The sequence below is a fragment of the Mastomys coucha genome, unplaced genomic scaffold (genome assembly GCF_008632895.1).
Source record: "Mastomys coucha isolate ucsf_1 unplaced genomic scaffold, UCSF_Mcou_1 pScaffold19, whole genome shotgun sequence".
In the NCBI taxonomy this organism is placed as follows: domain Eukaryota; kingdom Metazoa; phylum Chordata; class Mammalia; order Rodentia; family Muridae; genus Mastomys; species Mastomys coucha.
In genome coordinates, this window is record NW_022196901.1 from 21,195,424 (window position 1) to 21,205,926 (window position 10,503).

The 10,503-nt window shown below is 41.2% G+C and overlaps 1 long non-coding RNA gene across 1 annotated transcript; it reads right to left on the bottom strand.

Annotated features, from left to right (window-relative positions):
• Positions 1 to 883: 883 nt before the first annotated feature.
• On the bottom strand, positions 884 to 1,517 carry LOC116097581. The gene is made up of 2 exons (XR_004121473.1): positions 1,480 to 1,517; positions 884 to 963 (listed from the first exon to the last, which is right to left on the bottom strand). It is a non-coding gene; the product is annotated as an uncharacterized LOC116097581 (long non-coding RNA).
• Between the last annotated feature and the right edge of the window lie 8,986 nt (positions 1,518 to 10,503).

Below are 10,503 nucleotides of genomic sequence, written 5' to 3' on the forward strand. Positions count from 1 at the left end.
ACTTTGGAATGGCTAATCTCTAGAAAATATGCTTATGGGATAGGAGACCGACTTTTTAAAGATGCTGCTCACTGAAGATTGCTGGCTCTCTGAATGAAGCGCAGTCTGAAGATTTAATCTGCCTTGCTGGTTATCAGCATCTGTGGTGACAAATATCAGGAACTCTAGTATTCAAAATAAAGAATTAACTGAGGACCAGAGGTCTCTCTTCCATGTGTTTGTACTATGTCAAGTGTTCACTTTTGCCTCCTCTGCTTTGCTCTGCTCTGTCTGGCTGTCTTTCTTTTTAGTGTATATCATGTCCATGGACATTGGACCCTCTGGAACTGGAATCACAGGAAGTTGTGAGACATCTGATGTGATTGCTAGGAACCAAATTCTAGTATTTAGCAAGAATTGCAGATGGTCTTAACCACTGTTCCTTCTCCCCAGCCTTCCATATTCCTTAATAACACCCTGAGTTGACATTGTCATGCATGGATATCTGTTCAGAGTTTTGTCTTTTGACCCTCCCTTGAAGACCATGGGCTCTGGAGAGCGAGGGTCTATTATGTTTGCTAATGACCAGAGCACCCAGCTTACACACTCAAGGAGAGCTACCTAGCATCTCCCTCATTCTGTCACTCAGAGCTCCACTAAGAGCACCCAAGAGAGCCGGAGAGCCCCCTCCATTGCTTTCTATTTGGATTTTTGCTGAAACAGAGTGGGTAGACTGAGGCAAGCAGAAAGGACAGTGTGGGGGCACAGGAGGATGAGTGACTGAATTACTAAGGCCTTTGCTCATTTCAGAGAGGACAGGACTTGTTGATTCCAAGGCAGGAAACCTTTCTGACCTAGTGGCTGACCAGCAGTTGTGAGGTTCCAGACAGACACTGGCAAAACATACATTAATATGTAGATCTTTGCAGTCACTTACACAGTTAGCTCTGCAGCTGCAGTGGTTTTCATGTGCATCTGAATGTGCTACTTTAAAAAAAAAGGTAAAATCAATTAGCCTTCCTGACAGTGTGCAGCTCACCATTTACTAAGCCTATTATTAGAGAGAAAAGAATGTAAACCCAAGCCAAATATGAACCATGCTACTTAAATGGGTAACCACCCATGGGCTGTCAAGCTGCTTACTCCCACAAGAAAGGCTATAACTTGTGTACATGAACTACATCTGGAGTCCCTATGATTCATCTGGGTTTCTTCCTTCTTCTTCCATCCAAACATTTCTATCTCTTTCCTATCTTCTCTTCCATGCAGCTCTTCCCTCCAGAGTGTTCCTGCTAACTCTAGTGTTATAGCTGCTCCCATGACAAGTGACGTGGCTGCTTTGAAGCAGAGAGGAACCATCATGGCATGTAGGACTCAGTGGGAACCACTCACTCTTCCTCATGAGCTTGAGGGAGCATCATAATACCATGGTCATGCTGTTATCTTTAAACAAAGAAAACAGGGCCCTGAAGACAGAGGGACAGAGAAAGAGACACCCACCAAGCCACGTAAGAGCACTGGTCAGGTGTAAAGAGTCATCCTGAGGCAGAGAGACATTTACTTCTTCTTGGTTCAGTTCCTTTGGGACAAAACAGAAAGATCTGAAAATTAGGGAATTCAAGACAGGCAGATATCCCATCACTCCCTCAGATCTGGTTTAGGTCTCTCACTGACCCAGAGTTTTGAACTTCAAGACAATTACAACCCAATGGCAGGACTGCAGTATTCCCCTTTCTTGGAAGCATTTTGTTTTATTTAAGATTATTTTGCATGTGTGAGTGCTTTGCCTGTATATGTCTGTATACGATATATACATGTCTTATGTTTACAGAGGACGTCGGATTCCATGGGACTGGAGTTACAGATAGTTGTAAGCCACCATGTAAGTCCTAGGAACCAAATTTCTTTTGAGGAGCTGCAAGCACTCTTAACTGCTGAACCATTCTGAGAGATATTTTAAACACACACGCTAAAACAGCTAGAGAGCCATGCTAAGGCAGAGATATGTGTGACCTTTGAGTCTGACCTTACAAGCACTCCTTTCTCATCAGTCTACCTGTGCTTTTCCTCAGAAACCTCCAGAACAAGATTATCAACTATTTTGACAATCGACAGGCCTCAGCCTCCTTATGGCTGAAGTATAATGAGAACTCCTTTGCCCTTTTTGACCTGTATTTCTATCTTGTCAGCACTCTTGCTCTCAAGATGATTGGATGAAGCTACAAGTTACTTTATGAAGCTAAGATTCTTTAGACAAAAACAGCAAACAAATATTTTATAAATTATAAAATATTTAAAATATATCTTTGAATAATGTAATTTTAAAAGCCACAAATTATATTTATATGTATATATACATATAATGTATACTATATGCACACATGTAAGTATATATGTTTCTGTACCCCATATGTACATGTAGCCATTGTTAACATAATTAGATGTGATTCTCTGTCTTGAGATCCCTACACTCATTCCATAGTGGGTGCTCTTGTTCTTTTTTGTGTCATATTAACTCATCCTGGAATTCTTTTCTGTGTAGGATGTCACGATTTCAGGTCTCAGGGAATCTCTTGGGCTCTGTGGCTGGCAAGAGTAAGTCATGTCTCCTTCTTCTGTTGACAACTTGAACACAAAGAAAGGTAGGCTTCTGCTGTCAGATCTTAACTCTTCTGGGAAGTCAGGCATCCAGCTAGGAACTTCCTCTTACCACCACATCCCCTGTATCCTGAAAGTTTTAGTATCTTGTGTTTTTGCTTCCATTTTTCTAGAGATTTTTCTTGGCTCCCTTCTCATTTATTCTTTAGTCATTATTCAGGATGCTTGATGTCTGCACATTTATGAATTTTTAAATTTTCCATTCACTATTGATTTCTAGACTTAACTTGCTTGGCTTGGAAAGTTACTTGGCATGAGTTCAGTGTTCTCAGAGTTGTTGGGATTTGTCCTGGAGACCTCTCCAGGTGGTCTTGGAAAGGACACATGTCCTGCTGCTGCTTGATAGAGAGTTCTGCAGATATTTATTCTCTGACTTGGTCTGGTGTGTTCCTCCCACTGCCTCCTCACTGCTTCCCATCTAGGCACCCTGGGTCTCCTCAAAGCAGGTACTCAAAGCATCCTTTGATGTTGTTGTTGTTCTGTTTTCCATTCTTTAGTGCTGCAGACATTTCTTTTCTCTCTCTCTCTCTCTCTCTCTCTCTCTCTCTCTCTCTCTCTCATACAAACACACATTACTTACAATTATTATGTCTTCCTCATGACTCAATCCTTTTTGCTCACAAATCTCCTTCTTTGACCTACTTAGTTCTGACTGTTTAAGGTACTTTCTCTTCCTCCTCCTCACCCCTCTTCTTTTTCATTAGGAAAATAATAATTTTGCTTTTTGTTTTGGTTAATTCAGAAGTTGGGTCACTTAACTGCTGCTCTGGTTCTGTCACCAATTGACTGTGTGATATCAAGGAAAGCCAGTGACCTGCTTTAATATGGATGTTTGCTTGTTTGAAAAAGAATAGCATTTGGTGAATACACTTTCTAGAAGGTTCATATCTTCAAATTTTTACAACAGATTGAATGCAAAAATAACCTCAATTTCAGGCATACAAAACAATGATTTTTGTGGAATTGCCACAGGACTGCCTATTAAATATGAGGTATTATTCTCCTGATCTGGGCTATTTTAGGTAAAATTACTTGTATAAGAACTAAGCAAGGACTTACCCAAATGACATCAAATGTTATGGTTCAAAATTGTTATTTAACAATTTCAGTACATTTATAAAATTAATCCTTGATTTCAACAGAACAACCAGGACTACGGATCAACATAAATCAACAAATCCTCACAAGAATGATGTTTTCATTTAATAAATGTCACTTCAAACATTTTATGTGAATGAAGCAGAAGAGGAAAAACTTTATGGATTCAGATCATAAATACTATTTTTAATTTGAAAAATAGTACACTTGATAATTTTTTTTAAATGGGGGAATAAGGAGAATAATTCAATCTTATATCACTCAGCAACTGGTTTCTAGAAATGTCTTCAAAGGCTAAGAGAGAACAGATGGTCAGATACCTCTAATGCACCACTCAGATAGTTTAGGCCTCATTTGTCCTATGCTGCCAATTTACATTGTCTTGTACCAAATTATAAATATATAATTGTCAATTTTGTGTACTTCACTGAAGCACAGATGAGACTCAATGGTACCAAAAATCCAGGGGTGGATTTTTCTATTTTGACAAATGAAAACTTGGAACCAATGCTAAGTGAATCAAGCAAATATCCATAGTTACCAACAGCTTGCCTTGTGGCATGTGGATCTTGCCTTTTTCTACATTCTACATACCTAATTCTAAATTTTACATGCCTTATTTATATTCTATATACTTATTCTAAATTTTACATGCCTTATTCTATATTCTACATACCTTATTTTACATTCTACATGCCTTGTGGAATTCAAAACACCTTGTAGAGTTCACAAAATTGATTCAAATTGATGAGTTATGTGCTCAGCAAACCTGTAGTATACAACATAAGAAAACCAGTTGTGGGTTGGGAAGATTGCTCAGTGGTCAAGAGCAATCACTACCTGTGCACAGTATCTGAGTTCAGTTCCCAGCACCTTCACTGAACAGCTCACAACTGAACTGCCTACAACTCCAGTTCCAGGCCATCCATTGGCCTCTTCTGGCCTCATGGGTACCTTCACTCACATGTGGATATATCCACTGACATGTTTTATTTTATGTAGAACACACACTTAATTATGAATGTGAAAGACAAGGACACTGACCACTCTAAAACTTTGATAAACATCCAAATAGTTCATTTTTTTCAGAAACAGAAAATATCCTACATTTCACATGGAATTTAAAGGGACTTTGAGTACCCACAGAAATCTTGAAAACTAATGCCAATTTGAAACTCTCACAATTTGTAACTCTGAAACTCATTACAAAATGACAGTAGTCAGAGTGGTGTGGCACTGTCATAAAAGTGCAATGTCGACCAGTGGAACAGAAGAACACATCAATACCTAGTTTTACTAACCTGCCTAAACAATACATGTGTGTATACAATGGAGCACTACACCTTTTCAAACTCACCCAAACAATAAGTGTCTCGATACCAGCACTACACAATGGGGAAATGGTAGCAGAGTCCCTTCAACAAATGATATTGGGAGAAGTGGATGCTGATATACAAAAATAAAAAGTTATGTATATCATATGCAAAACTTAATTCACAATTTATGACACAAGCAAGCCCGAGATTCAAAACTGAAAGGCTGCTAGAAGAAATATAGAAAAATCTTCACAATACTGTATTCAATAATGCTTTCCTGGATATGATTTTTTAAAAAGCACAGGCAAACAGAATGGTGTAGATTTCTAAATATCTGAACATTAAAGGAAACACAGAAGTAAAAAAGACAGGCTATGGAATGTGAGAGAGTGCACGTAAATTGTGTATCTGGTTGGAGCTTAATAGCTAAGGTATGTACAGGAAACTCCTGTAACTCAAAACCCCCCAAAGCTGCAAATGATCTGAATAAAAGTTAGACAAAAGAATTGAATGAACACTTCTCTAAAGAACTTTATACAATGGTCAACAGGTGTACCAAGAGGTTGTCATCTTGACCAATAATAACAATGCGAAACTAAACCACAATGAGATAGCCCCTTACTCATGTTAGGATGGATGCTATCTATATCAGGTTGCTTCTGTCAATTTGATACAACCTAGAATCATCCAGGAAGAAAGTCTCAGTGAGGAACTGTCTGAATCATGTTGGCCAGTAGACTTGTCTATGGGGGTTGTCGTGATTATACTAATTGAGAAGGGAAGATTTGTTCACTATGGGTGAACATGTACCTGAGTGACATGGATTTTGAAGATGTCTGCATTTTGAAGGTTCTCTGTCTGTGACTATGTGACTTCATCTTGAATATGAAAAAAACATGTGGGAAGATGCTGCTAACATTTTAACATTTACTTTGGGGAGGCATTTGTGGCAGAGAGGTTGGAAAATAGCCTTTGATTTCCTGATTCCCCAGTGTGAACTATTGATTTACCTTGCATGTATTACTTTGTAGTTTGAAAAGTAAGCCTGATAAAATGTTAAAAATTAAATACAGTTGCATTTTCAGTCTCTGGTCCAAGAAAATTGTACAATCTCTTCACTACTTGCAAAATTTGTGTCATGTGTACCTGCCTGGCCCACAGACTCATTCAGCACATAGCCCTGGGCCCCTGATCCAAGTTTTCATCCAAAAACCAATCCCAGGTGTGTATGGTCTGACCTTGGAATGCCTCTCAGACAGGCATTCTGTTCTCTGTAGGCTCAGTGACTCACTCTCTGGAAGGGACCAACTGCAGCCAGCTGATGAGACAGGACAGGGGACAGACTATTTGATCTTTCTGAGGGTCTCCACCTACCTAGCTCAAACACAGAGTTGCAAGAGGTTCTTCAACAGCTTCCAAATCATGATCATTGTAGTACTTCATTGCTTACACATTAGACCTGCCCAGGAAAGTACTTTGAGGAACAGGCAATATGTTAGTGCCTAGACTAGAAGTTTAGTCTAGTTGTCACTTTACCTTTCCAATTTCACTTCTGTGCTATAGAAGAATTCTCATAAAAATGCAACTTAGGGAATGAAAAGACTTGTGTTGATTACAATTTCAAGTTAATGTGTATCATTGTAGGGAAGTCAATACAGGGACTCTAGAAGTTATTCACATCATATTTATAGTCAGGAGTGATGGCTTTCTCTTTTCATACTGTTCAGGATCTCCTGCCTAGGAAATGGTGCCATCTATATTGGGCTGGATTTTTTTTTTCTACATCAACTGTCAAGTCACTTGCCCTCTAGGCATGTCCAGAGGCCAACCTGATATACATAATTTGTCATTAAAGCTGTTTTCCAGGTGACTTGAGGTTGTGTTAAGTTGACAGTTAAAACCAAGCAGTATACTCTCCATCATATGGGATGGGCTTTTCATCATCACTGTCTAAAATTCATCTCTGAAGTTTTCATAGGCAAGAATGGATATTAGCCATAGCAAAGGTTTACCAAACAACTCACCTGCACTTCTAATTGCATTACAGAGAACTTGTACAGTTTCCACAAAAATGCAAATATCAGGCACAATATATAGTAGCTATCATGGGGGCTCCTGAGTTAGTCCAAGCACACTGTGCTGGGAACTAAATGAGACTTAGTCTATTGACTTTCCAGCACACATCCATTCCACATGAGTCCTTCAAGTGGCCAAGTGAAAATCCACTGCAACACCCAACCCTAACTCCTGCAAGCCTACATCCTTCCATTCTGAAAGCTCCTGCTTGGTGTGACAAAATACTACTAGGAAAGCGAATTGCTTCAGGAAGCTTCTAACTCATGTCCAAGTCTGCTCAACTCAAAGAGGTAAACCTTTGCTCTGTATAGAGATTGGCACGCAGTGGCATAGGTGATGGATGGCAAACTTCTTATCCTCCTTCCTAGGCTTGAGATGGCATGAGGAGGAGGGGAAGAATGACAGGGGATGACAGTATCGGGGGCACTCCATCCTTGGGGCAAATGTGAACAGTTCATGTGTAATGACCATAAATGCCTAGGTGTTAGAAGGCTCCTGCCCTTTTACCTCTCTCTGTGTGTCTGTCTCTGTGGCTTTGTGTGTAACTCTGTGTGTGTCTCTATCTCTCTGTCTCTCCACTTTCTATCTGGTGTGAGTGTTCTTTCCTGTGCAGATAGAATAGCAATAATAGCAATGCACATATCCTGACCTGGGTCACCAGTGTAAATACAGAGGTTTTATCTCAAGGCCTGATGAGATGCATTGTGGGGAGTCTTCTATGGAGGCCTGGATGGCTTCTGTGTGGTGTTGGGTGAATCATTTAACCTTTCTATATCTTGGCTGCCTCATCTTTTAAATATGAATTTTGGAGCAGGTGATTGATGACACCTGGGTAGTCTGAATGCAGCTGTAGCTTGCTGACTCCTGTCAGCCCACACCAGGAATGGAGGAAGACAAGGGAGATGGAGATTGTGTAGGAGAAACTTCCCAGTACCACCTTGTAAGCGCCATGTCTGCCACTTGCTGCACACTGGAGGCTCCTTGCCAGTGACCTCAGGATCCCCAGCACAAACTCCCTTCTTATTGGAACCTTGCCCCTGCTGGAGGAAAGAATGTAATCCTTTCTTGTCCATGTGTCTCTCTCTTACAAGAAAGGAACAAATGGTACTCGCTCAATAGGACATGGATGACAAAATAAGGAGGTGACTCTACCTGTGTTTGACTTAGTGAGCCCGTGAGCTTATTGGTGTATTTACATGATCAGGGGTCCTGCTCTAGACACACTGAGTGACCACTCATAAAAGCTGCAACTGTGGAGCTCCCTACACAACTGGGAGGCAGCTCTACAATCAGTTTTCTTTCTCAGCCAGTTCCTACTGCTTGGATAACCATGGGGAAGTCCCTTTACTCACTGAGAATGAAGAGCCTCCTTCCAAGAGAGAACATCTCAACTAAAGGGAAAAATTTCTACTGAACATCAGGGCCTCTAATTTCTAGTATCAGTCCCAGGGAGGATTTATTTACTAACCCTGGGTACCTCTAGGTCATTATTTCCAATATGAATGTGTAACTGTCTGTCTCACAGTGTCATCAGAACATTGTTAGCTATGGCATTTCTATAAAGCATCCAAGGTAGCATGTATCTGTAATGCCAGCACCCACAAGCTAAAGTGGAAGGACTGAGAATTCTAGACCACCTGTACCATAAAGTTAGATCTTATCTAAAATGAGGGGGAAAAAGTAGTGTCACTAGCTGTTTGAGAAGGTAAGTCTGTAAAATGTGATGTATATTTATCTGTACTACTTCATAGAGGAGGCTGGCGTGTACAGTGTACAAGATGAAGGGTCCCAGGCCCCATTTTTAACCTCTCAGCAAGGCTGCCCTAAGGCTTAGTTCATCTGCCCCATCCTAGGACTATAAGGTATACTAGGGCTGCAGAGATATGTGGCTAAAATGCTTGCTGGACATGTGAGAACCAGATTCAGCTTTTCAGGACCCATGGAAGTGCTGGTTGGGGTTAGAAGGCAGATACAGATGATTCCCCAGAGCATGTTGGCCATCACGGTTAGTTCTATAAGTAAGCTCTGGGTTTGTTTGAGAGACTCTGCCCCAAATAATGAAGTAGAATGAATTTGAAGATAGTTCCTAACTTCAAATTCAGGTCTCTTGAATTTGGAAACACATGGGTGCACACACACACACACACACACACACACACACACACACACACACACACAAGAAAATAATGACATACTATCTATCACACAATTAAGTACTTAAGTGAACACTGTTCCGAACGCCTGTTAGTGCTTTGTGTATGAATGATGGAGGCTGCCCTGGTCCAGCCACTATGAAACCACTATGCTTTCAGTTCATCAGAACATTGCACAGCATGAACAAGGTCACTGGAAAGACTTCAAGGGGCTTGAGAGCAGAGTTCATGCAGTAGGCCAGCTTGGAGAAAACCATGGGGTGGGTGTCAGTTGAGAAGATCCACATGGCTGGGAGCATAAGGGGCAGCAGGCAGTGTATGCATGGGAATGACTTGCTTGTTCCTGCAGGGGAAGTGCTGGTGGCCATGCTGAGCCTGAGCCAGCAGCCTCAGTAGCTAGCCACAGGGGAAGGAATGGAAGGAGTTAAATCTGTAGTTTAATGAACTGCTGTGAACTGACATCATGAATCTCTTGTGAAAACTTGCTGCTGACCCTGAGTGGACATGCAGTGCTCCTGACTGCCAAGCAAGCTGCTGCCTTTTCTCCCAAGTAGGTAAAATCCTGTTTTAGCTACTGCACTAAGTTGGGGGTTGTGGTGAAGCAACAAATTTTAAAAAGAAAGTTTGCAAAAGTCAAAAGCACTCTCTAAGAGAATAGTGCAATATTCTCTTTGCTATGGAAACTGGGTCTTTTCCTGAGGTAGAAGAGTGATTTTGTACCTCAGGAGGGGGTTCTGCTTAATTGGATACTGTACTATGGAACTGCTTTCTGGAATCTTCCCCGGAGAATCAGCTAAAGGAGCAGTGATTACCCATGAGGCTGCGCAGCAAGGGCTAGATTGATGGGGGCTGGTGAAGCTGCTGAGATCTCTGTTACAGACATTTGTAAGCATTCATTTTGCTTCCCCACCAGACACTCTTAGTGCTTCTCCACACAGCTTAGAGTTTTATAGCAAGTCTGTTTTAGTTTGTAAGCTAGAAAAACTCAAATGTATTATTAGGTCAAGCCCCAGTGGCTAGCTGGGCCTTGCTGTGTGATGCATGAGCTTACAGCTGCTAGCTGGGCCTTGCTGTGTGATAGACTTACAGCCAATGGCACACAATCACAGTGAGTGAAAAGCCCAGGATGATGAGGCAATGGGAATGCCATTCCTTGCTATCCCAGACAACACCTCTGACTTGAACACTACTGTCTCCTCCTCCTCCTCCTCCTCCTCCTCCTC